The sequence below is a fragment of the Puntigrus tetrazona genome, chromosome 2 (assembly GCF_018831695.1).
Source record: "Puntigrus tetrazona isolate hp1 chromosome 2, ASM1883169v1, whole genome shotgun sequence".
Taxonomy (NCBI): domain Eukaryota; kingdom Metazoa; phylum Chordata; class Actinopteri; order Cypriniformes; family Cyprinidae; genus Puntigrus; species Puntigrus tetrazona.
The window spans coordinates 19,503,619-19,510,937 of NC_056700.1; positions in this window are offsets into that span (position 1 = coordinate 19,503,619).

A 7,319-nucleotide genomic window follows, 5' to 3' on the forward strand; every position below is an offset into this window, starting at 1 on the left:
GTAACTGAAAGCCTGGTTTGTAGAAATAAGCATACAAGAAGCTCTAATATCCTGACATACACTCTCATCAGTCTCTATGAGCACAAATACCCTTGAATAAATGTCTCGTCTCCTCAAATCATTGTATGCAACATTTTATTGGTCAGCTTTAATGATCGCTGTCCTTCTGTTTAGTGTGTTTGTGTGTATCAGGCTATGTATGTCAGTGCAGTGTTCGGAAGAGACGCATACCCATTCATTTCCTGGTCTGACAGAGCAATCTAGATAATGAGAGACTCTTTACTGGCCTCAATTAAACTGTTACTCAGCATAAATGAGTTCAATAAATCCATTCTACACAATCAGATGCTAGATAAGAAATATCCAGCGGCTAAAGTCTTCATATCATTATGAAACGCAGCCGTTGTCACTCTTCATTTTGCTCTGTGAGCTGAGCGGATGCTTGTGGGATGTGTGTGTAAAGGGATTGTTTCACCGGAAAATGAAAATGTATTCATTTACTCCCTCTCATGTTTTTCAAAACAGCGTGGGACACAAAAGTAGATACCGTCTTCTCCGCATAAGTAATGTAACAAAATTTTCACAGAAATTCTTGTAAATCTAATTAGCATATGTAGCACTAATAAGCAGCATAGCATGTTGTTCACACTTTGTGTTGCCAAATTATGGCAGAAGGCCATTAGAAGATTTGCAGTGAAAAATATTCAAATTTTACTTTTTCTTCACACAAAGCCATCATATGCTTGGCAGTGAAGTAAGTATAACACAAACAATTTGAATATGAGTATTATTTTACTTAACGGAATTACTTTCCACTATTTCATACTCATTTTACTATTTTGGGCATAGTTATAGAATACTAGACTTGTAGCTTTTTTTTTTTTCATTTAAATTTTGTAAATACAATTAGCATACACAGTGCTAAAGGTTAGCATTGTACCACATACTGTTACTCACACTAAACATACGGCAAGATTTTCAGTGATAAATGGAGAAATTGTAATCTTATCTATGTTTATTTGCCTGAATGACTTTGACCAGGCATTTTCAACTATTTCGGTCACAGTACTTTGTAGTCTGGTAGCTCCCTCCACTACATAATTAAAGTTACGACCGTTAAGTGCTTGAAGTGTCCAACATTCCACACTTTGTTTTTTTGGTTAAATAAGAGCATCATCTGGGTATCTGAAGTGCACTTGTTCTTGCAGAAAAGTGCATTGTTATGCAAATTGGCATGCACCTTTGGCTGTGCAAGATTTTCTGTTGACAAATAGGCAAATTTAAATCTTTCTTTATGCAAGTATAGCATACAAAGTCACTATTCCCTTGTGTTGTCTATTTTAGTGCAAAACATTCTGTATGTGATTTAAAATGATGTCAGAATTTGCTATGCTTTTAAAAAGTGACAAAAGTTAAGAGGATAACTAACTCCTCTATATGCACCTACAGTCTCATTTGTATCATTCTTTCTGTCTCTCTCCTCTCTTACTCTTGTGCATAAAGGAACAGATGGGTGGACGAGTCACTGGCTCTGTTTTATGGGGTGAGAAGACCCAAGAGAAAAATGTTTTCATTTCCCAGAGCCTCTGTGCGCACTGTTGCATGGTGCACTTTCTCTTTCTCTCTCTCACTTCCATCTCTCTTTACCTCGCTCTCTTTCTCCTTGTCAGAACAGATGGGGCATATTTTATGTTCTCTTTCAGCTCTCTCAGCCTTGAGGAAATATTACAATAAAGCTGATATGCCATGCGTTAGGACAGACCTCATCTGTCAGTGGCACCTTTTTGAATTTGTGAACTGTTCTGTTTTGCAACCTTGTCAAAGAGCAAGTTTCATACTAGTGAGTGGTCCTGTAAACACTATCCACCCATGAGGGCTTCCTGCAGAGAAGTGGAATAATGAGTGTAAAGCTTTGAGGTTCATGAAGTGGACGAGGCTTAAAGGCCCAGAACTGGTTAAATACAGTGAGTCAAAATAATATCTTTAATTATTGTTATTATTATATATTTTTTTCAGTTTACGTGTGCGGGTGAATGATTGCTAAGTTTTTATATAGATGGTAAAACAGTAAACAATTAGTATTATACTGTATACTGTTTTCCCATGAAAGGTTATTTAATTAGGCCATTTGTTTTAATAGAATTTTTTTTTTCCTTGAAGTATTAAACCAACTTTATCATTATTATCTTTATCATATTAAGTTTTCAACTTTATCGCATGCACAATGCAGTATTCTGTATACTTCTCAAAAAGCCTATCATATTTTTTAAAGGGTTAGGTCACCTCAAAATAAAAATGATGTCATTAATTGCTCACCTTCATGTCGTTCCAAACTTGTAAGTCATCTTTGGAACACAAATCAAGATATTTTTGATGAAATCCGGGAACCATCTAACCCTCCATAGATAACAACACAACTGAAATGTTCCCAGGTCAAGGAACGTAATAAATACATCAGTGGCTCAACTTCAACTTTCATTTACTCAACCATTCTTCTCCCCTGAGTTACATCTTCCATCTTTTTTGAGAGAGACAATTCTGGACCTGTATTATTTCAGCTGTTTTGCTGTTTATAGAAGGCCAGATAGCTCTCAGATTTCATAAAAAAATATAATTTGTTTATCAGGTTTGGAATAACACAAGGGTGAGTTATTAATTACAATTTTCATTTTGTGTTGTAAAATACCTCTTTTTGTCTCTATACTCGGTCAAGAAAAATACTGAAATTTAAATGCGTCTCAGTGGAGGATTTGACTTTCTGAGCCACCATTTGCTGCCTAGAGGATGACCGCTCTTTGTCTCAAAGGAAACAATTATAACCTAGTAACATTTGCTGCCCAGAGCATGGGAATGGCAGTGGAAGCACCTTTTCCCTCTTTTATGTCTGCATAAGCTTTCTTACAGGCAGCTTTGTACAGCTTTCACACCATGGGGAAGAAAATCCCTAGGCGGCAGTCTTCCAAGTTCCTCTCCCAGAGACTGAAAGTTGTCCATCAGGGAACGGCTGCTCCCCTGTTGACTGACCAACAGAAACTGGGATGCCTGTCAGTCCCATCACTTTCCACCCATATATATGAGGATTAAGGAAACCGCTGAGTTTTCTAGCGCTCAACTGCAATATAATGGTTTGTCAACACATTTTTGTTACCTCCACAACTATATGGATTTATATTACATTTAGAGTATCTTGTTTGTGACTCGCATAAAGGAGGCATTTGTATGTATTGCAAACGTTTTGTGCCAAATCCCAAATCTCAGAGGCAGCCAAGTCCATTGATTGCATTATAAATCATAAATATACATTATAAATAACAGTGTTGTGAAGAAATTCAAAACATCTTTGTCCTTTGGGAAGATGCATTTATCAGAGCTTAGAAGTGCTTAGAGTTCATGAGCATTCCAGTAGTATTAGGTGAGCAGATGCAAATCTCTGCCTCTGTGATTTCACGCTTAGACTTTTCTGAATACATAACCCTGAGAAACGGCTCAGGACAGTAGAGAGGCCAGTCAGGGTGCTGGAACGCCAGACGTTCTGTGAACTGTGGATCTTATCATATGGTTTCAGTTTGAAATCTGTAAAGGTCTCATTGTTTGTTTGCTTGAGACTTTCTGTTTTTTTCCCCCCTTTGTGCGACATAAACCCGCTATATCTGCTTCTCTGAAAATGGGCATCGATACACGTATGTTTGTTTAAGGTTGGTATTTTCTGTCTGAGTTAACTCAGAGCTTATGTTATGCTCCAGAAGTAGCCCATTTCCTCCTGCTGAGCGCAGCGAGTTTAAAAAATTGCAGGGTGAGGTAATTAGAATTTGTTTTGTGTTCCTGGCAGGGATACTTTTCGTCATCTTTTGCTTTATTGGGAAATATATTTAGTGAGAGTAATTAAAATGCAATAAATATTGCTGAGACCATTAGGATGTATTTAATGTTAAATGACTGTTAAAGCAGTACCATGATCTGTTTTTATACTGTTCTTGTATATATATAAAAAAAAAAAAATTATCAATAAATAAAACTATTATCTTTAGAAAAAATTGAACATTATTTTAATGGACTACATTACATTTTTAAAGTTGTTTAATTATTTTATTTTACTTAGTTTTATGTTTAATTTTATTTTAAACCAACTTAAATTTAAACACTGCTAAGAAAGATCTGCCCTTTTCTTTATCGTGGACACTCATCTATGTCATTGACCTAGTTGCCATCTTTTCTTTTGTGCATTCGTAGATGTTCTCCGCTCTGCACACATTCGCGGTCTGTTTCGCATTATGACAGTAACCTTACTCTCTGTTTGTGCCTCTTGGCCCTGGGCAGGAAGTGCAGGGTCGCCCTTCAGACATCATGGTGGCAGACAGGCGTCCACTTTAATGTCTCCCCATCGCTCGCGTACATTGCGTACCATTACATGGCCTTATTGGATTTCACGGCCCACGGTGCCCCGCTAATTAATGTCAGAACCTTCCTCTATCATATCACATGAGAGGCTCCCCTCCTTCGCTCTAGACTGGGTTTACCTCCACGAAGCTCTGGAGACTAAACACAGTTAGCAAGGGCACCGGGAACGGTGTTCCCACAGCGGGACGGATCAGGATCAGAGCGGGCTGAGGAAGCCCTGGGATTGGCCCTGAAGTGACCTGTAGTGTAGTGAATGGGGAGGGAGAGAGTGAGAGGGACGGGTTTAGGTGTGAGGTTCGACCCTGCTGAGTCTCACTGTAATTGCATTAACCCCATACCCTCACTAGCACAACACTTCATTTGTCGTCCCAGCGCCTGGTCCCGCTGATTGACACGTCAGCATTGCTCTCATCTCTCTCCATCATGCCTTCAGAGCCTGACCGCAGAAACGGAGCGTGTGCCCGCTTCTCAACAAGCAGACAGATGAACTGCCACCATGCTCTTAAGTCCGTAAGATTACATTGATATATAATGTGCAAAAATGTCAGTTTAACAATGTAAAAGGCATTAAGCTGAAATCTGAACCCTTAACAACTAACGCTCTGAATATGGATGGAATTCCTTAAGTGAATTTTATCATGAAAGTGAATAAATATAATAATGTGTTAATAAACATCAATAATATAAAAATGATAATATATATATATATATATATATATATATATATATATTTTTTTTTTTTTTTTTTTTTTTTTGGGTGGGGTGATTCTTTGAGGAATAGAAATTGTTTAATTGCATCATATTGCAGACTGACATTATGACATAATTTTCAATCAAGCTGTAAATTAAGCTTATTAAATTAGCTATTCAAAATTTGCTAAATATGATTTAATTGTGCATATTTAAGATGAATAAAATGCTAAATGTGAAATTAGCCTTATCAAGACAAAGGAGGCCCATTTTTAAATTGTCTTTTTCACCACAGAATGCTATCAAATGTTGTCTAATGCTGTCGGACTCCCTCTGACTCTCTGGTGATTATGTTAATGAAGCTTATGATGGAAAAATGGCCTGGAAATTACATGACCTGAACATGACCCGAAATCCCACTGTTGGTCGGGTTAGGATCATGTGCGTATACATGGCTGAATTAGTGTTCCTTTGTGTTTGTGTGTTGAAATTCATACAAAGGACATTATGAGGGACAGGAGCTGCATCACTCAATTAGGCCAGAGCAGCCGAGGGGCAGCAGGGGGCAGCTCACGGCAGATGGAGAACGTTCTGGCGCCCCTGCATGCCTGGACCCACAGTACTTCTTCAGCTGCCAGCACGGCCAGGAACCTGGCAAACCTACGGCACAATTTCAAGGATACGTGATTTCGAGAACCTGTAAACCCGGCCGGCCCGTGCCGAACTGCTCAGATTGAGCCATTTTGTTTGAAAACAGTCTGCTTTCCTGAGCCTGGCTACACCTCTCCAACTGTTCCAGCTGCTAATGAGGTAGAGCGAAGATCTTCTGTATCGCAGTTTGCATTACACGTATTCCACCTTTTAAAATCCCACGATTCTATTCAAGTCCCAAAGTTCTCATTCACAGAGCTCATATTCCCGCTTATATTTTTTCTCCTTGTCATCTGCGAAGCAGTAGAACACCACGGCTACATTTTTTCCACTGGAGTGCTGCCGGTTTACAGCTGCTCAGGGAAAACCGTCCAATACGGACTGAACCTCAAAGTTTGGGAGGGCTATTAGGGCGATATTATGACGGTTTGATGAGGGCTCGGGATCATTGAGCTGATGTGCTCTATTAAGAGTACTCCGTTTCCCTGTTCAGCGGGGTTGAGGTGCAATCTACATGCGCTGGCTGCCCTCCTCAAGGGCCTCGAATGGATACGGCCAGATTTTAGAATCCCATGAAAGGTAATATCCATGGAATTGGGGAGTTAGGAACACATACTGTTCTATTCTGGCAGAAAGAGAGAGAGAGCGAAGCTCTAGGGGGATGAGATGATTTTCGCGCTGTGGTACGACTTTGAAAGTAACACTGAGGTATGGCTCAACATCTGCACTTCTCACCAGAGTTCCCACCAGACTTAGGGCAACCAAAGGAAGAGAGAAGCTGTCTGTGATACTCAAAGTAGAGTTCAGAGAAGAAATGAGGCATGGGGACCTGGGGAAAATCAGCGGATGGTAAACACGAGTGTGAAAAGTAGAGAAATATTTTTTGCTTAAGCCGCAGCAGGAGAATGTCTCGTTTCACTGAAATGTTTTTTTTTTTTTTTTTTTTTTTTTTTTTTTTTTTGTTATATGAAAGTAAAAACTCTGCAGAAAATAGGCATAAGTGTACAGTATATTGGGGAACATGCCATCATGTGTTTTTTAATCAGCATTTTAAATGAATTTATTACAAGATGCCATAATTTAGCATTGGTTGCAAAAAACTCATGAGTCATGCAGGTGAGTTGAGCTTTTCATGATTGCTTTTTCCTCAAAAAGTTATTTCTACTGCTACTTCAATTTACTTAATTAAAATGAGCTAATGCAGCACAATCTGTGAACATTTTGTCACTACTTAATTTTATTGAATTCAATCTACTTAATTCTGTAAAATGGATATTTATCAATTTGTTTTGGAACTTAATTTAATGACTCTTGTTGTATTCATTAAAAATGGTCAGTGGATATTCATTTTCTGGCTTGCTTTGCAAAGTAAAATGTTTTTTTAACACATATTTTGCACTAAAATAAGATTCTTCCTGATGTTCATTCATGTTTATTTTATGCTTTAACTAGTTACAAGGAAGAGATGAATGGTTCAGCTACAGCGATCTGTCACAACACATTAAAGAGCCACAATGTGGTATTAAATGTTCGGATTGGTTAAAAATCTTGTCTGACATTTTTTTCAGTGTCCTCCTTTT